The sequence below is a fragment of the Struthio camelus genome, chromosome 18, assembly GCF_040807025.1.
Source record: "Struthio camelus isolate bStrCam1 chromosome 18, bStrCam1.hap1, whole genome shotgun sequence".
Taxonomy (NCBI): domain Eukaryota; kingdom Metazoa; phylum Chordata; class Aves; order Struthioniformes; family Struthionidae; genus Struthio; species Struthio camelus.
Window position 1 is genome coordinate 9103455 of NC_090959.1, and position 20991 is coordinate 9124445.

The window sequence follows — 20991 nt, forward strand, 5'->3', positions numbered from 1 at the left end:
GGGGATGGGAAGACTGTATTCAGTTCTCAGCAGCAAAGGGCAAAGCCCACCTTTGCTTGGCACATGAAGCTTTTTGCTTTGTGCATTACAGCTGGATGTGAGGGTTGGAACCTGCTTTCTAGCTGATGTCGGGAGAGATATCTATTTGGCAGTTTTAAGAAATCAGTTTTTGCAAGCACAGATAAAAACGATTAAGTAATTATTTTAACACGATCATCCGGTACTCTCAATAAATTACTCAGGCTGTCTCTTAAGAGTTCAGTTTTCTCTTTTACTGGCATCTCATTCTTTATATGCCAGGAAAATATCCAAGGACTTTTCTAAACAGTTGGGTAGTCATCCTTTAATTTCTACGTTAGCCTCTCCTATCATGTGTATGTCCTCATCTTCATTCTGTCGTCCGTTTCGACTTCTCACTGTCTGATATTTTATATCTCCTCAAAGACTCTTTCGTAAGCTTGATTAGTCTTTGCAAATGGTTGTTCAAAAATGTTGACCCTTTTTTAATGCTTGTGTATTTATTTTTGGTTGTGGAATATATATGCCTAGGGCAGTCATTAATTTTTTTCCCCGACTTGTCCTGCTTTGTTTCATTTAATTATTTCTTACATCATTGCAAAACTGACTTTTTGGAGAAAAATTGCTTTGCGACACTTGCAGTACTTTTCCTGTAGTCCTGACTTTAGATGGGTGTTAATATTCAAAATGAAGTCTCCAATTTGTGTGCTCAGAGACAGCTCACTGAGACGTGACCAAAGATAGTTTGCTCAGTGCTTTGTTCCTTGAATTTAATGTACATGATACTCATTTACTCTATATCCCTTTTGCAGGGCTCTGGCAATATAAAGGAGATTTACATTAATGTTCAATTTGTTGTCATCATAGACTGCTGACCCTGGAAGTCTTGGGCAATGTCCAGACAGTCAAAATCTTCCTGTTTGTAGCAGTTTGTTTTTAAACTTTATGAGATTTTTAGTTTATTATCTCAATATGGAGATTCTTCTTTTTCTGCACTGTGTATGAAATAAACATTATGGTTCATCTGGACTCTTTGCATCCCTGAGATTTTTAGCTATTCATTCCAGCCGTATTATTCTTTAATGCTATTTAATGTAAGCAGTACCCTGAAACTTTTGTAGTGTTTTTATTCCTTGATTATAGTTCATTATTACTTCCTCTTAGTTTAGCCATTGTTTCCTCCAAACTTGTTTCTATTTTTTTTTATGATCTAAGTGTTCATTTTTTAACCCCAGAGCTATTCAGCCAGCTGTTCCAAGAGCAGTCTTTGGTTGCATCTCACCAGAACATTTATTTCCACATGTCAGCTCTTATCTAGTTTTTGCACAGACTTTCATAGCTAAACTTAAGAACTAACTCACTTGACAAATGAGTATTTTCCTCTATTTCTTACCTTTAATACTATCTTTACTATTTAATCTTTAAGCCTCTCCCATAACCACGATGCCATCATATATACAGATGTCATGAGTACCAAGCCATTGCCAATTATAATCTAGTTAAATCCAGAGTTCTTAGCTTTGAGATTACTACAAATCCAAGATTTCTTTTGAGAAGAATTTCCATCTACCCATTTGTCTTTAATTTTTGAGCCAGCTTTGCTAAAGAGGACCTTCTTTTCAGCTGTGTGATCGCCTTGCCTTTCTGCATGCCTTGATACATCCGATGGTGAAGCACAGAAGCAGCACAGAAGTAGTAAGCTGGGGGAGCTAAAGTAGCTTTACACTTCTTTTGTTTCATCACTGCTACACAGTCCCATAACTCTATGGACATATGAAAATACAGTGGTTCACGAGTGATCTTTCATAAATTATATCTATACATCGAATCTTTCAGTGATATGTACTCTGCCCTCAGGATGTCTGAACTTGAGCATGTGTTGGTCTTACAAAAGGATCCTCCAGAGAGAGAGATGTATGACCTCTTCGATTTTTGCACCAGGAAGGTTCCTCCTTGGTTATGTCGAGGGCTTTTGGAGATTTTCTTTTGGATTAAGGAAAAGTGCACCTCACTGACCACTCAGCCAAGCATATAGCTGCCACTTTTGAAGCTAGATGTGCAAATATGATCTCATTAGTCTTTTGTGTATACTTAAAAATATGCATCTAAATTGCTGTTATATTTATTTGGAGCTGAGTCATTTTCCCTCTGAAGAGGTTGGATTTTAAAAGACGGCACAACTTTACAGTACTTTTTCCAGGGAATATGTTAAGTCTGGTGGTCGATCACTCTGTGGCACACTAGATATCTGCTCTCGGTCTCCACAGTGAGCAGCATTCACCTCTCACTCTGTGTTTGCGTTAGCATAATTCTGCCCTGAGCTCACTTCCTCTGAAACCAAGCTGAAACTTCTTTTTCGTATAATGGCCATATTTTGTATTGCTGTATATATCTGTTTATAATGACTAAGTCAAAAAAATATAGGCATGCCAATAACTGTGAAACTATAAGGGGTCATTCTTTTATGTATTTGTTTTGAAAGTTCCCAATATGTTATCTTGAGATTTTTTCCACAGTAATTTTTACACTGAAATAAAATCTCCTTTGCATTTAAATGCGTCCAGGGGAACAATCAATAAAACTACAGTTCCAGCTGTGCAGCAACCTACATTATTTCCCCAGTGAAGTTAATGCTTTATAGTGGCAGTAACATATGGCTGTATTTTGTGGTGGCCAGAGATTGCAGTTTCTGCCTTTTCTCCCTTTAGGCCCCATTGAAAATCTTTTGTTATCACTGAAAATCACTAGTCAAATTCAGGAGATATTTTTGGAATGTTCATGTGCCTGCTTTTCAGGATCAACCAACTTCAAACCAAAGAGTATCATGTATTGGTGAATGAAAAAACAACAATTTATTGGATGGCTACCATACTGCACGTTCCTATGGAACCATGAAAAAGTCTTTCCCCTTTCTTTTATTAGGAATCCACCAAGATATTAAGCACAATAGCCTCTTTTAGAGGAGCAAAATTGAATGATGTGTTGTCCATGATGTCAGTGAATTGCTTTGATTTGAACTTTGTGAGTTAATTTGTGTAGGTTTATTTAGGGTTTCTTTGTTTCTTTTCTACCAGTTGCATGAAAGTTGGAAAACCAGTCCCAGGAAGCTTAGCAGATGTTATATTTTATCTCTCCCATTTAAAAGAAGGCTTGTGATCATGTCCTGAGAGAAATGCTGTTTGATTAGAACCTATCCTCTTCTCAGAAAGTCCACAAAATTTACTCTGCCTTGGGGTCTACACATTTAATATCAGATAAAATAGACTGAGACTAGTTCTTCGGAAGATATAAAGAGTGAAAGATCGCTTTAGAATCAGGAGGAGATGGGAAGAGTTTGTTGTTTTTGCAGTACTGCATACTGTAAAAAACTTGTAAATTTTGTTTATGTGTTGGGTAGCAATTCAGCAGTTAATTCTATAGAGCATAATGAAGAATAGACCTTAGCAAGCATGGATTAATATGTCCTGATCTCATGCTAACTGCCTTTCAAACTGCAAGTCATAAAACTAGTTTGCAGATATAATTGTTCTTTAAGAAAACCCCATATTTTCCCTATTTTTGAGCCAAAACCTGCAAATTCTGAGATTGGTTCAGACCTGATTTAATTTAGTAAAATTCCATTAAAGTCAGTGAAAATTTTGCTCTTCATAACTGATTGAAATTTGTCCCACTGTTATAAACTGGACTCATTTCCACACATTTACCTGGTTTTGTAACTTGAAGTTTGGCAGAGAAAGTAAATGAGATCCAGTACTATCTCGTTTGTTCATCAAGTGCTAGAAACGCTCTATTTCTCTTTTCAGTGACGCTCTTATCTGAAAGTTGTGCACATTCCTCTCTATACCATTAGAAATGCAGTTAATGATTTTACCCTTGGCCGTTTCGACAGTGTCACTGAAGAAGCCATAGTGCATAGTGCATGGCCATTTGCAAAGTTCTTTAACATGTAGTCTGTGGATGGGGGTGGCATTTTAAAGACGAAAAACAGAAAATGAGAATGATAGTGATGTACTTCACCGTTCAAGAAAAGATGCTGGATGTCTCTTGTTGGAAAAGCTGGATGGACAATACGCCTCTAGAAGGAAAACCCTGACTGGACTGGGTTTAATGCTCTGTATTCTAAACGCTGCTATTAAGAGCACCAACTTAGGCTCTTCCTGATCCAGAGCCAGATTTATAAGTTTGTCATAAACAGTTCATCAGCAAGTGAAACTTAGTAGGTAAGGAATTACAAAAGTAAGTAGCAATTAACTTGAAATAAAATGTTGGTTTCCATTGCTATTTTGTGACATCAGGAAGTCTGACTTTGGCTCCTTCTTCTCAAAATTCAGCGTTTTCTGTCTGCAGCAAGACAAACTACAGTTATCTGTTACCTACAGGAAGCAGATAGGATTTATTTAGCTGCAATGCTAACATTGTCCTCAGTGTCCTCAATGTCCTCAGTGTCCTCAATCCTTTTATTGTGTGAACTCCTATCCTATAACCTTATTCATTTAACAGGTTACTTCAGCACACACTTAACTTTAAATCTCTAACAAAACTGCATTTAAGTGTAAGAACAGAGTTTTCAGAAACAGCAGAAACTAACCTAATTTTGAAACCTATGCAAGTTTCACCACCAGTTTTGGTGCAGACTGTAAGGTTCTTCAGTAGTATTCAGCACTAGCTTATATAGTTTCTCAGTAAAAAGGAATTTGAACTTATAGTTACACTGTTTGCTAAAGTGGATTTATGTTGTTATGGGTATTGCTGCTATTTATAATGCTGTAGCCGCTCAGCTGAGAGCAGGTCCCAATGCAAATGATTCATCCAGGCTATACATTAGTAACCAGTTGTATGAATGTTATGAATCTTTTTCAGAGTCATTCTGCTGAAATTTCATAAATGTATATGACAGACATAAAGAAAGTAACCCTAGTTTTTGTGCCAATAACAATAAATGCCAGTGTATTTGGATGATGAGGGAAAAAATTTCTAATTCTATTTTTAACTATGCACATTGCAGCATCTCCTAAAGACAACTAAGCATTCTTTTACCAAGCTGAGCAGCTTTTTCAAATTTTTGTTTTCTTGAAGTGTTGAGTGTCAAATATTGGAATTCTGGAGAATGTATCTCTGTCTGATTCTGTCTTCTTTGCATCCATATGTAGCAACAGTATGGTAAATAATTCTTTAAGTAACAGTGTAAGAAATAATGGGCATAAACTATGTGATGGTTTAAACAAAGTAAACAATTCCTTAGTTAAATGATCTGTGCAATGAAGTAAAAAGTAAGATGCTAAGGGCTGTTACATTGTGATCTTTAGGATGTGTTTGCAATGTAAATAACGTGCATTGCACATGACGAAATGGGGGGAGTGAGTTTTTATAATCTAGGAATCTGTGTGAAAATTCAATATAATTGAAAAAGAAACTATTGTGTTTTGCATGCCTCTGACTGTACCCAGAATAGCCTGAGAAAGGTGGGTAACCTCTTTGCCAGGCTAGGGAGAATGATAGATCTTTAAAATTTAGGGACAGCTTATTCAAGGTAAATCACCTTGTGGAGTTCATCTAACCTGGAATGTTAACAAGAGGGTACTAACTCCTCTTATCTGAAGGAGAAAGGGGAAAATATAAAATGTTTATAGTAGGAAAAAAAATAGCAAGGGAAGTTTCTTTGAAATGGAAACATCAAACACAGTGTTCCAACATCAAATGATTCTAAACCAGAAGCTTTTTGAAATTGCCATGTTCTCCCAAGCCTGAGCTTTGACCCGTGCTGTAATGATACTGACCTCTCTCCCAGAGCAATTTGAGATCTTCTGACGAAAAGTACAACTTGTAGGTATTATTAAGCAGATTGAGAAAGAAAGAATCCTAAGACTGAGATTATACAAAGGATTTAGTTACATGAAAGGAAGGTGTATGCCCTGCTTTTTTGGTTGCCTACATATAAAATAATTTTATGTGTTTCATTTTAAGTCTCTTGTCTCATTTGAGCCCTGGCAAGAAAATGAGGCAATAGTAGTTTAATGAATAATTGCACAGATCATTAATGACTTACTGAATAAATCTGTTGAAGGGGATATAGTTCTTCAGAGGATGCTGTGTCTGAGCTAGTTTGACAATATACGAAATTAAAGGTTTACTTGGGAAGAGAAGGCAGGCAACTTTAAAGTAAACTCCTCAGGTACTGCCTGCAAAGCTATCTTAGACGTACGCAGCATATCCGGGAAAGGCAGAAAAAGAGAACGATTTTACAGTCTTCTGTCAGTACTAGTACTCAGCAGTGAGCTTGTGTTCATTTGCATAAGTGAGATTTGGGAAAGGTCCGTGGTTTGTATAAATCAGTCTGACCCCATTGACTTCAGCATTTTATCCTGAGGCTCAGGTCCTGGAGTATTCTGATTTCCTGGTTTGTTGTAGCGTAACTCTGCTGCTGATTTCGCCAGAGTTCCTCCTGGTTTGCTCTGGTGTGAAGGGGACCTAACAGGGCTCTCACCTTTGGGAAGGTGACATGAGTCCTGTCAATTTTATTTCAAACATCGGTTCAGTCACTGCTTCTATTGGCATCTCGATTAGAATTAAGCCAGTTTAGTACTGTGGGGGTTCCCTGTCCTATTGCAATTCACTATGGTCATGCATAACCACGCTTGTGTTTTATTTCAGATGACAGGAATAAGTACATTATATTGTTTTTTGAACTTAAAATTTTTTTTCAAAGCAATTTATACGCATTGTTTTGAAGGATTGTGATGATATAAAAATCATGCTTTCCTTTCTAAACATAAGTACTTTTTGAAACCCTTTTATCTCTTTTTTTATTCATGTGAACAAAATTTTTAATTTGCAGTATGTCAACAGTTAATATGATCATCCCCAAACCACCAGCTTTGTCTCCTTTTCCCTTTTGCAAGCGCCACACTTTCTTACCAGTGCATCTCTTCGACATTAATACAGACCCAAGAGTATTTAATAGAGTGTATGCTCTCTCGGCCAAATCGTTACCGGACCTGGGGATATAGCTGAACCAGCTGCTTTGAGGAATTCTGTGGAGATCTGATTTTGCTCTCAGCAGTAGCAGAGAAGGTGTATCTGAGGTGTGCATGAAAAAGACTACTGCGTCTTTTTACCCCGTTCCCCAGTTCATTACTGTGTGCCACAGTAGAATACAACCTACACCTTTTCCTGCACCACAGCACAATTCTCCCTCTGTCCTACACGGGCAAGACTCATGTTTCTTTCACTGCTGAAATCATGGGCATCTCTGACAGCTCCAAGTGTTTTTCCAGTCTTGGAACTCGGTGTAGTTCAATTGTAACTGGCACCAGTTACATGAATCCCCTGATTCAAGTCCTGGGACCCCCTATCCACCTCCAAGCCTCCTAATTTAGTGAGATTTGCTTGATAATGAATATGAATTTCCAGGCTCTCTAGAATACTCTGATTTTCCACGTGTGTAAATTCATGAACTATTTTGCAGTTCTACCAATTTTATGCATAAACGATTATAATTCTTAGGTACCGATTATTCTCGTCAAAGGCTCAGATTTTTAGAACTGTGCATTTATTTCTGCTTGTGAAAAGTGTATATGCCCATGTATATCCATATGGCTTGGAGTTATTATGAGTGCATGTAACATTGTGCTAATTTTACATGGTGGCACCCGTTTTAAAAATGCATGATTCTGAGACATTTTATGCACTTCTGTGGTTGGATTTGATCAATCTATATCCTGTCTTTTTAAAGTACATTTTACATTTGGAGCTATTTAATTGATGTTTCTTATCTTTTTGTTCCGTTCTAATGTGACTGTTGGAAGGAACTGGAATCTCACCACTCCTTTAGTCTCATTTTATTTGCGTTTCTGCCTCTTAGTGGATGTGGCCCAACTAGGCAATGATCTGCAGCTGTTTCTGCATCTCTCCATACATCAAAATTGAAAAAGTTCTTTCCCTGTAATAACTCGACACTACCTGACTTTGTTTATACCATAGTTCATCAAAGCTGGGGAATTCTTAAAGCTCTTGAAGAATTGTTTAGGATTTATGTATTTTCATGGTACGCACAACTTCCGTTTTGTAGTGATTAGACAGGTTGCTAATGTGCAGAGAAAGCTGAGAGGAAATTATGTCCATGAACTGGCTCATTCACACTATATCACACATTAAACTATATACACCTTCTGAAAGAAATTTGAGTTATTTCAGTTGGTTTGTCCATCCCATAATCTAGGTTAGCCATTGTGAGAGGAAAATAAATATGTAAAAGTTATTGGAAATGGCTGCTTTCTAGAAACTGAACTGAGACCACCAGCTCATTTAGAGTAGCCTCCAAAGAGCTATCAAATAATAATGAGTTTTGGTCATTGTTGACCTGAGGCTAAATTCTACTAGTGCTTGATAGCTGCAGTGCAAGTTTCCCTGTCCCATTCCCAACCATCTGAGCCAACCATCCCGTATAAGCAATTGCAGATATGGGTTGCTATTCCCTTCTACAGAAAACTGAAAAAAGCAACACAGCAATATATTTGGGTATTAGCACAGGAATGATATAGCTTACTTTCATATATGTCTTTTTTAAGTCCTATACTCCAAAAGTCATCAGATAAACGAGACTCTAATGCCTGATGATTGGAGGAAAACTTCTCTGATTAAAGACCAAAATTGATGTAATATCAATCACTGCTCTTTTTGATTAAGTACCTCACTAATCTTTGTCACAGTATAATGACTATCCTGGCAAACAGAGTTTGATTGCTGCAGGCAAATCATTTACATTAATCAAATAAAGTAAGAATGATAGTGATGTACTTCACCGTTCAAGAAAAGATGCTGGATGTCTCTTGTTGGAAAAGCTGGATGGACAATACGCCTCTAGAAGGAAAACCCTGACTGGACTGGGTTTAATGCTCTGTATTCTAAACGCTGCTATTAAGAGCACCAACTTAGGCTCTTCCTGATCCAGAGCCAGATTTATAAGTTTGTCATAAACAGTTCATCAGCAAGTGAAACTTAGTAGGTAAGGAATTACAAAAGTAAGTAGCAATTAACTTGAAATCACTGCATAATTAATATTTGTTTTCATGATGTTAAATGTAATAAAAGGCAGGGGGGGCCTTTGCTCTTCTGACTGGACCAAGAGAAACAGCAATATTGTCTCCTAGATATCTTTGTTATGTAATAAATTCTGGAGATTGCTTGTTATTTGAGGATAGGAAAGCATCTAGCCATCACTTTAGGAACTGGGTACAATACAGAAGCACTGCTGGGATCCCTAAACACATGCTTATCTGCAGCAAAAACCTCTTGGAGCTTAGATGCATATCAGGAAAAATGTCTTGTGAGTGCTGAAACTGCCAACCTTCCTAAAGAAACAGTTCGCAAGTTCCCATGTGATTCTCAAACCAGTCTTTCTTTCCCAATCTGATAGCTGTTTTCAGGGCCATGTCTTGGAGCTTTGCAGAGAAAGCAGCTGAAGTTACTGTTTGCTGAGGCTGACTGGTGTACCTTTTTCCCTCATCAGAACCAAGACCCTACGGTGAAGAGCACTCGCTTCTAAGATGTGAGAGACCCAGCCTGATTTGTAGCAGGGACTTCATCTTCCACATGGCAGGAGAATATCCTCCTACCAGGCTTTTAGGTACCCTGGGAGTAAAGACATCATCTTTTTGAGGCTGTCCCATCTGATGGAAATAACTAAAATATACGCAGTGAATGCAGAGTAGAAGAGGTGCTTTATAGCCTGGTGACATTGCTCCAAGAGGCTCGACTGAGGTAATTCGCACAAAGTGAGCTGAAGTCTTTCATTCCTTAAATGAGACACCCTAAAAATTAGATAGTCCGTCTTCAGGGCATAGAAGAGATAAGCTGTGGTGGCTAACTGTGAAAGGGTTCTAAATAAATGGGATGTGAGCACATAATTCATGGCTGCTGTGTTGCCATTGGAATCGATGAGGTTATCTAGGAATGAATTTAGTCCAGTGCTAATAAAGCTACCAGCAGAGTTGAGACAATAACATTTTTCTTCTTGGCCATGATTGACTGAAATCTTTCTCCTGTCATATAATCAGTAATTGTAAGATGCTATGTACAGCAGTGGTGCAACAGAAATAATAAATAACCTCTGCACAAAGGATATATGGTCAAAGACTCAGAGAACACAGCAGCTTATTTGAAATAGCAATACATTAATAGTCTTTACGGTAACAGCATAAGAAAAATGAACTCCATTTATCACTTAATTTACCTAATTCAAGTATCATATGTATCAGGCCTTCGTATTACTTGATGAAAATTATAAACAAAACAAAGATGATTTGTCAATGGAAATAAACCAAGGCAAAAAAGATTACGGAGAAACTTAAATTTAAAATCCAAGGTCTTGATTTCCAGCACATCAGAAATCTGGCTGAATAGATTGAGTGTCCAATATGCAAGCACAATTGTTGTAATTTTATGTGCCTGTTAGACATATATTCATTCAAATGGATGGGCAGTATCCAATTAGGCTGTGCGAATCAATACTCTATTTCTCTATGCCATTACAGCAAATGAATGTAGCCCTATGTTTTCAGAAATTTCAAAATGACTTCTAGATGCAGAGAAGGTTTGGAAAAAGGGGAAGCAAGAAATGAAGCTGTCTAGTAGGCATTCATATTTTTAAGAAGCTTAGCTTGACATTTGATGTTTGGCCCAGAGTAATCATTATGGCTTTTGCCCAGATCTCCTTGGTAACTGAAGCAAGCCAAGGGGATAGAGTATACAACATCGCATATATAAGCAAAATAAACATTAAAGTCACCTATCAGATTGTATCTCTGCTGTGTACAAATGGTACAAAGACATCTGCTGCGGAGACCAGATTTCATTTCTTTATGTGAAGAGTTTCGTGTTTTAATGTGATGGTAAGATTAAAATGAGACTATTTGAAAGTCAAAATTTGAGCTAAAGGGTGAATTAAAAGACTTAATTTGGTATGAGCCTTTCACATACACAGAGAAAGAGTATTCTTAAGACGACAGCTTTTTATCAGCTATGAAAATCTTTGAATGATGTACTTGGTGGAAGGCACATTCGGATGTGATCAAAGGCACAAATTTACTGTCTTTGAAAAACAAGAACAAAATTTCCCTGTCCACCAGTGCTCCTCATATAATATAAATAAGCTTCAAAACAGCTTGATTTCTTAAAAATTATTCATCCAATAAGTATAGAAGAGGCCTAATAGTGATAGTGAGCGTTCAGGAAGTAGTCATGGGATATTCAGCACTGCCATTTGGGAGTATTTTGGTAATTCTTTCTTATCTTACCTTGCCCTTTCTGAGACATATTGTTCCCATGAAAGAATATAAAAGGAAGACCTGGAAATTAAGTTCCGCCTTTGAAAGTCTGTATAACAGACAGATAGTAAATTTTTGTTCTGCTTTTAAAAAAATGTTCATCCAGCTAGCAGGTAGAACATACGGCAGGACATAAGTCTATATATTCCCTAGAGGATGATGAGAACTCAGCAGTGTGATAGCCACGTCTTAGTCTGTTCACTTCGTTCCATTTCTGCTCCCGTGTATTTTCCAGTGTGCCAAGGAAATAGAATGTTGTTGATGCTATTTTTGTGCACTTGTCATAATAATATGCTGTAGGAACAAAGAAATATCAGTGATTATATAGTCATGAGATAACACATTGTTATGCAACTGATTCTAACAGGAACAGAAAATGCAGCAGACAAATCCATTGTTCCGATAGCATCTCTATTTTGATGAAAAAGATTCAGTAACAATAGGTAAGTGCAGTAAAGGAATGTGGATGTTGTGAGAATTGAGATTTTAGTGTCATTTCTATCACTGAAGGTTGTTGAAAAACTGAAAGAAAAGCAGTTGGATATACTGACTGCCAAAGAAAATCGGAGAAAACGTTCCAGCCAAAATGGGGTCATTTAAGATTGTGCCTTCCTTCTTTTTTTTCCTTAATGAGAGAAAGGGAGGGCTACTGAAAATAAAAAGGATAAAAGTCTTTCCTGAAGGTTTTCGTGCCCCATGGTCCTTACATAGAATCAAGCGCTACTATACTTTTAAAAGCTCCAATCAGAGGAAACCCCAAGGACAGCAGGATACCATCACTTACAAATACACTTTTCTCTTGGGAACACAACAACAATAAAAACCCCATTCATTACAAAGTTAAGAGAGCACAGATCTGCCTAGTCCTTGGTCCTTCTATCGTGTCCAGAGTAGCACAGCTCACATAGATCTCATCATACGCATCAACTTGCTGCTGGAAGAAGGTGGAGAAGTTACTTACCAGTCCCTGTAGTCCTCATGGAAAACAAATTAATTAGAAGAATTAGGTTAGTGGCAGGCTACAGTATAGTTACATAAGCAAAGTGTATTTTCTGAGCTCTGCAGAAGGTCATAACTGCAATAAAATTTCTTTTTTTTTTTTTTTTGGAATATTGATGCTAAGGATGGTTGCAGATAATACCCTTTTTTGTTTGTTTATTCGTTTGTTTTGAAAAAGCACTCCAAGGACACAGAGCTTGAAAAATTCTTTGCAGGAGATGCCTCAACAAGGCCATGCCATCAATACAGATGTTGCATAAGTTTCTGAAGCTCCCCAAAAAACCCAGTAATGCTGATATATGTGCTAATATGCATGAAAGCGTTTGCCCATCTTTTATATAAGGTAAATCAGTCCCTTTCTCACCTCTGTTTCTGGATTAGCAGTACATAAGCAAAAGGGAAGACAAATAAGATAAACTTGCAGCCAGCCTCCAGTAGTTATCCATATGTATGTGCTTATCGATCACCATTCCAGAGTATATTCAGTATAGTTTATTTTTCAAAGTACTTTGCAACTAACATGGAGTGAAAACTTCCATATGGACAATTCCTGAAGAAGAATTCTAGTGCTGACAGTTCATGCCCTTGGTAATCTTGTGATAATGTTACTGTTCATTTATATCTTGTGTTTGTCCTTTCTGTCTCCTTGCTCAGGACTGTCCTTTTTTACAGGCTCAGTTTTGTTGTCATCGTCTTCTTTTGGAATCGGAGGAACCAATCTGAATTTCATATCTAGAAGAGAATAACTTCAAGAGATTTCTTAGATGCATCATTTCAACTTGTACTGTTGAATCTCTCTAACCCCTTGAGACATAATAGCAGTCAATAACAACCCAATAAAGATATATATATTTACGATATTCATACAAAAGGTTTGAAATATTTTATAAGTAAGTCAATCATTTCTGTGGCTTCTCCTTTCCAAGCAAACATAGCAATGACATGTATTTGAGATAGGCTTTCTTTTTCGTCTTTTTTTTTTTTGCTATATAGAGCATCTATTATTTTCTTTTTTAATTTCAAGTTTCATTTATTCAGATAAGTACTTTGAAAGTCCCTTCAATCTATATTGCTTACAATGTTGTACAAAGCTGTTTTACAGTGACCTCAATTTTTCTTTTATCAATCACTCACACCACATGTCACTTCTATCCACTGGCATACTCAGAGTATTGGCCTGTTGACTCGAAAAGGGGAATAAACTTTCTTCACTGCATTGTTGGCTTTGTCATTCAGGGTATGCAACAGTTGAGGGATCTTAATGCTATGACAAGAGCATGCACAGATAGACCTTGTGAGTTAAGGCTTACAGATAGCTTTGGAATTGCAGCAGGTTCTGTGGGGAGACAGAGAGGAACCAGGACTCTGCTTGTGGAGTAATCCCATTCCTCATGCACCTAGAGAAGAAAAGCAGTATTTTTTCTGTCACCCAGCTCAGGATGACTCCCATTTTTACAGACCTTGAGATTTGTAGTGAACATTTTCACAATTACTCAAGTAGAGTTAGGATTATTTAAATATATATTAGCACTCAGTGAAAGAACATGTTTTGGGGATTGCTGAATGGAGAAAAAATTCCGTTCAGACACTAAAGCATGGAAACTGGGTTCTTAGTTCTAGAAGTGCACATGTGTCTGTGTGTGACTGTGCAAGTGTCTAACTTAAACTCTAAGGTTTGAATATGGTGGCTTTCCTAGTGAAGATGGGACTAGAGCATCTAGATGTTAAAGCTCTCAGAGTTCAGTGATTTTAGTGTGACCACTTGAACTGTCAGAACCTGTTAATGAAGTTCACAGGCACATCCAGTTACAAGGATTTGAAATCTCTTTAGACGCGTAGGGCTCAGTGTTTTGGCAAATGCCCTTTTTTGGTTCCCATGTCTGGATTGATGAAAGTTACTAGAATATATAATCACTGCAGTGCTAAGTTTCTTAAGGAGTCACGCAGGTCTGGAAATCCAGTCAGCAGTGCAGCTCTTAATTTATTTGCGTAGGATAAACGACGGTGTGCCGCCAGCGCCTGGGGTGATTACCTCGCTTTTGATATTTTTGTAAATTTCAAAGATACAAACTTCAATGACTTGGTTAAATCTCTACTAATTAGTTGGAGTTCAGCTAATGTATGTATTCCTCTAGCAATCAGCAGGTGTACATTGGTGTCAGTGTCAAAAACTGGATGGGAGCCAGTCCAGGGCTCATTATCGCACCAGAAATCCTTGGTCGCTAATCAGTACTCAATAAAGATTAGACAGTTCCCTGCCGACACTTGGCTATTAAATTCCATTTATACTGTTGCCCCATAAATACTGTAAATTCTCTTTCATTAGCACACTTCACAAAACCCTTTGAAAACAGAAGTTTCATTTGAGAATAACTGAACAAAGTGGAATCTAATTAGGCCAGAAGACCCCAAACCACCGTCATTTCTCAGAGTATAATAATGCCACAGTAACACTCTTGAGGCTGTTCTGCTCCAATATTTCCAAATAAATGTGTGGCATTAAATTAAGAGGGCTTATCAAGCTGGGATGTGTTCTGGTCTAAAGGGCAACAATTTCTAGATGCCCATGAAGAGAACTGGGATTTTGCAAGTTAAATTGCACTGGTAGTGCATTGCTGCAATTGAAATAACCATTTTCTGTGGTGATGTCAGCTGTGTCAGTCTGTCCTTCTAGCCATTTATCTGTAGCCATAGATTTCTGTGGTTTTTGAAATACTTTTTGAAGATCACATATATTTAAGCATATTTCCTTGGTGTTTACAATAGCGGTAATGCTGAATCTCATTGGCACTTATTTGGGACTGATAATCAGACAAGCATTGTTGATACCTGAAAATCTTCTTCAGAGCAAATAGATTTCTGTTAATGTGAGTAATCTTTCATTTATGTTCTTCTTTTGCTTTTTTATTTGCTTCCCTGCTTACTCACCCACACATCCTTGGGTCCTCTTTCTACAGTTGAACCCTTAGGAGATTTAGAATTGTTTTTAAAATGTCTGATCCTTGATCTCAGTACAAACCAATCTGAGCGCAGATGCACGTTTGGCAGCCATGCCACTGACATTTAATTTTAATTTCACTGAGGGAAATATTTGTTTGTTCTTCATAAAGTCATTTGTTAATGTGCTGATAAATCTTTCTGTTTGCACTCACCGGTGATGTGTATAATTGCAGGCCTGTCTTGGGAAATTATAGATGTACACTGCAAGCTGTGGAGAATGGATAGGCTAGTAAGCATAAATATTTCTAACTACACCCTGAGTCCAGGTGCTGCATTTCCTGTGTTGACCTGCACTGTTGATCTTGTTCCATCTTAATAGCAACCTTGAAACAAACAATCACTGTGCTGGTATCCCTCTTCAGGAAGGCTGTGCAGTGCTGCTGAAAGAAGAAAGTTACTTGGGTACTTGGGTTACTTGGGTGTCCCCGAGGATATTTAGGGACAGATTTTTTTTAGTTAGATGGAGAATTTTCTTATAAAATATTTGTATTTGGACAGGAAAAGTACGGTAAAATTTCTGATATAATCTAGCCTCTCACATAAGCATGCTGTATTTTTTCTAGCATTTGGATATTTAGAAAGATATAAGAACTGTTAATTTAAAAGGTAAGTGTGCAGTTGCAACATGCAAGAAGTGATAATTATGCATTTAACCATGTTTACATAGTTAGATGAATAACATCAATAAAGATCTGATACCTAGCTGAGTTACCGTGGCTTAATGAGTTACCATGTCACCTGAATAATAGTAAAACTACGTGCGTTCTTTTAGCTTATCGCAAATATGAACTCAAAAGAAAGTCTTTTTCACCAAGGTTTACTCTAACTGATTTAGCCCACATTTCCTATGGGCTAAGAATATGCACATAGTAATTTAGTGTAAAACTAATTGGTGCATGATGAATACTTAAATAACAGATAATTGGTCCTGTATCTGAGTCTTGAGAGCTTTTTCTTATCTGCAGTATTCCTGGAGCTATTGGATTAATCAGAATGGCTTCATCTTTATGACAAGGTTTGTAAAATCTGTGGGGATGCCACTGAGTTCCGGCAATAACAAAAAATATGTCCATGAAACTTTTTGAAAATTTACTTTTGTCCTGCTGGTTTTAGTTTTGTTATTTAGGATATGCTGTTTTCCAGGCTTCCCTTCCCCCATCAGTACACTGATTTCTGCACTAGAGACCAAGGGAAAGTTTCCAGGTTCAAAAGCCAGCTATATGAGCAGGACTCAGAAAGTGACATACCTCCATCACTCTCTATTTCACTATGCCATTATTAAGAACCTCTGCTGTGTTTTCTACGTAAGTAAACACCTTTTACTTTCTTCAGTTTTCTTCAGGGAAAATGAGCAAAGAGAGAATGAAATCTCCTGGTCCTTGTTTTGGTGGTACATGGTGATTTTCCACCCATTGGAAATGAGCTCTGGGCAAGCTGGAGGAGCTGTTTTCTTGATGGTATCTCAAATGTTTTAGACACCATAAACTTTGAGCAAAACCTGCTGCAAGGAGAAATTGTTCATTCTCAACAACTCAGCCAAGTTGTAGCCATTTACTCTTAGCAGCCTCTTAGAGTCAATTCTCGGGCAGTGTCAGATTCTCAGCAGTGCAGCTGAGTCATTCAGGATGTCCTATAAACGTTGAAGGATGCTGGTCCTATGTGGTTTATGTATCTCACAGCACAGATCATATATTCTGATTAAATAGAATTCCTTTAAGGCTTAGAAGTATAAAATACTGTCATAAGAATGGTCAAGGTAGTCATATGCAGCTCCCGAGCACTCCCAACATAGGTGCCCGTCTGGGCTGGGTTACCTGCTCAGCGGACAGGTGCACTGTTGGAATAAGGTCTGATAGGTATCCTGAATCCTTGCTGTCAGAGAAGTGAGCTAGTAGAAGCTGCTAATACTGATGTTGCTTCATCACCCTGGGACCCAAATGCAGTTATCCCAAATCCTTTCTGTCATTTCACTTCCTGCCTCTGAACTCTGTTAAAGGTCCCTCTCCTGCTTGGCCCTCTGAGCAAGTGTCTTGTGGCTTTTGACAGCAAGGATCATTATGTGCAGCTTGTTGTCTGCAGAAGACTGATCACCCTGTTCTTTTGGATTGCCCTTTCTTTTTCAGGCTTGATCCCAGCAGTATGTTTCTAGGGTATGGTGTACTCTAGGGCACATAGGAACAGGAAACCGGACTGAAAGATTTTACTAATACTTTTATAATAAATCTGTAATTACCAGAAATTGTACTGCCTTTCACAGTATACTGAACTTCGGTGATCAAAGGAGCAAAAGAAATTCCATTTGCAATGGAAGAGCTCAGATATCCCTTTGAACAGTGATGGGCACACTTATTACTTCGTTTCTTTATGTCAAAATTCATGAGCGTGGCCCCAATTCTGCGAAGTCCTACTAAGAAAAAACAAGGTAAACCCTGCTTATTTAGGGTGTTAAACACAACCTCTTCATTTTTTAGACATGCAGAAATCCTTCATAATGAAGTGAAGGCATTAATATTATTTTGTAACCTTGGCAGCAGCTGCGTGCATAAAACAGGAATATATTCCTTAAGCTGATATAAAGATTGTGGAAACAATAAGACCTGGGGAAGAGAGCGTGTATCTTAAGTGAAGGAAAACAAAGGGGATGTCTGTGCAGCACTATGCAGACACCTGAATTACCACCAGGGAGCTGCCAAGCTTGACTTGAGAAGTCCTGCTCAACAAAGTCCTTCTCAACAAGGCTATTTAGCCCTGTGGAGAGCTGCACTAATACGATTATGGGACTTCTGCTGTGCAGGATTTCGTGCTCAAAGGCAGCTAAAATCTTTACACAGGATTAGAGCATACTGCATAGAAATACTGTTAAGGAATCGCTTGGCTGTATCTGATGGCATGGGGAGAGGGTCAGTGTCCTTGAATGTTTAGTAGAGCTCAGAGCAGAGCAATGAAGCAGCAAATGGATGTATGCAGTATATTCTGCTTTGGTTGGATGTGTCCAGTGAAATAAATTGGAGTTTTTACATTGATTTTGATAGCAAACACTACCAAAAGAAGACTCTCTTGCTCTGTATGTAATGGAATAATCTATAAAAGTAAAGCCTATTTTTATTATTGGAACTGGCCAGAGTAACAGCTTAACTGCGTTCAGAATCTTCAGTGATCTTTTATTTTGTAGGCTTGCTCCCACTTGGGCTTGGTATTTTTACACCACAGTACCTTCTGCCTTTCATTTATCAATTTGTGCAGTTTCACCAAAATAATAAATCATTCTGTCCTCTACAAAAATCATAATCTGTAATGACAGTGTCAGGAATGAGAGCGGCAGTTTGAAAACATTAGGATGCACTGAAGGAATCTCTCTATCCATTGTTTACAATGAAATATATGGTGGGAGGTAAACGTGGATCATCACTTTCTTGTGCAGAGTAAATGAAAATTGACATACGTAGCAATCAACTGGAAGACCTAGAAATAAGCCCATACATAATCTACATAATCAGGCAAAGCCTGTGATATCTCACTGTTCAAAACCTGTTATTTCTTTCTTGTTTTGGCTGAGGCCACTCCATTTCAATGGAGTCCTTAAAAATCCAAGCTGACTTCTGTCATTAGGAATACCAGAATTTTGCTGAAAAGTTTAATTCCCTGCTTGTCAATGCAGCAATAATGTATTGAGTAATGACCAGATCTTGTATTCTCCGTAAATTTGGTAACTGTATCCCTGCTTGGGATGTCCTCTACACATATGTTCGTTTGACAGATTAACACAGGATATAGTGCTAATAATTTTGCTTTCCAATGGAATGTGGATCATTTGTGTTGCTATCTATATATATATGTATATGTAGCCTGTTTTAACATCAGTTTTGTGTGATGATGGACCTGTCCAGATTTAATATAGAACAGCAGCTATAAAAGTATTTGGCCAAGCAAAGTATTGCAAAGTATTTGGCAGTATCTGGAAGAGGTCCATATACTGACTAACTATAGAAGATGTTAAATGGGCATAAGGGCATAGATATTGGCTTTGAGAGTAAGCATATAAGTATGCAAGCTATTCAGTACATGCAGCTGGTACAAGTGCTTGGGTACATTTAGGTATTGTGCTTATGGTCAGGAATGAGCATCTCAAGACAGCAGAATGGCAAATGAAGGCCTTATTGGTCTTTTACAGCAGGCGGGCTTATTTCTGCCCAGAAAAGAGCTACACTCAGATATTTTAAGCGTGATCATAGGATAAATCAAAGCTATGATTGATGCTGTTGGTTTTTTGCACTCATGTGACTTGATTTCACAAGGAAGATATGACACAGCCCTGTACTTCCTCTGAGCTTTTCATCTAGCTTTGTGGTAATTTCTTTCTGCTCTTGGTTCTGCTCACAGACTCAAATGCTAACTTTATTTCCCTTGAAGTAAAACGGGAATGCTAGCGGTAGCAATGCTAACATATGCAAGTCTTAACGGGAATGCTAGCGGTAGCAATGCTAACATATGTAAGTCTAATAAGATATTAGTCCATGCATGCACAGGATGAAGTGCACATAAGTCCATGTTTTCAGCATGTTAGTTTTGCTTGGTGTTTGTGAAAGCTTACAAAGTCTGCCTCTGTTTCCACTTGTCAGGCTTACAAGCAATTAACATAGTGGCAGACATCACTTCACTACATAGGTAATGAGACCAAATCAGGTCGTTAAATCACCTGAGAGAACATTGATGTATATGATTAGTCACGTGTGAACTACCACTTCACAGATTTATGATGCGTTTTTGCAATACTTACAGTGCAGCCACATCCAGCTCATTGATGCTTGGAGAGGATCTCTGATCAGTTAAAGGCCTTGGCATCTCTCTCCTCCAGGAATTAAAACTGAAATCTTCCAGAATTATATTGCTACAAAGATTTAGAATCTGTACTGTACTTACAAATACAAATGGTGTCCTTAATTGGTTTGTTGATCCCAGGATGTAACCAGGATATATTTCTTCTTGTTTAGTGGTTATAAATTCTATTTTTTGGAGAGAGCTAGAAATAGACGGTTGTTTCCTGAGTTTTTTTTTTCTTATCAAATTTTGAATCTTGGAAGATTTTAGATTCTATATAAGTAATGTGGCCCCTTCTTCCCTTCCCACATTTTCCTAAAAATAGCATTGGTTAAAAAAATTTATTGTTTTTCAAGAGAAATGTCTTTGCCCTGTTTAAATCATAATCAGTTCAGACACCGCCTTTCTCACTGCCTGGGAGATGATGATCACTTTTGCATTGCACCATTACGATGTCATCCAAAGAGGCAGCAAATATTGCAGATTAATGCTGCCAAAATTGAAGTAATTATTCTCTGAAAAGTGACAGGCATATTATTAAGGCCATATGGCATTATACATAGTTGGTGTAATAACTAATCGGAAACAGCAGTATTTCTAGGACATGAATGTTTGGCAACATATACTTGACTAAGAGTCTTAGTATTATAAATATATGTGTTTCTTGCCAGGAAACCAAGGAAACCACCTAGTCTTAGGAAAGAAATCACATCTCCTTTCTAGCAATAGAGATAATTAGAAATAATTCTTTCTATGAGGTGTTTCTTTTTTTTTTGTGGTTGCTGTCTGAGAGTGCACCTTGTGTCTAAGTGATGCAAAATTACCGATTATT

At 37.7% G+C, this 20991-nt stretch overlaps 1 long non-coding RNA gene across 1 annotated transcript; it reads left to right on the plus strand.

The window, feature by feature from the left end:
* The first annotated feature begins 9690 nt into the window (after positions 1-9690).
* LOC138061550 (uncharacterized) lies at positions 9691-13052 on the plus strand. The gene is made up of 3 exons (XR_011135378.1): positions 9691-9777; positions 11710-11785; positions 13014-13052. It is a non-coding gene; the product is annotated as an uncharacterized lncRNA (long non-coding RNA).
* Positions 13053-20991: the final 7939 nt, after the last annotated feature.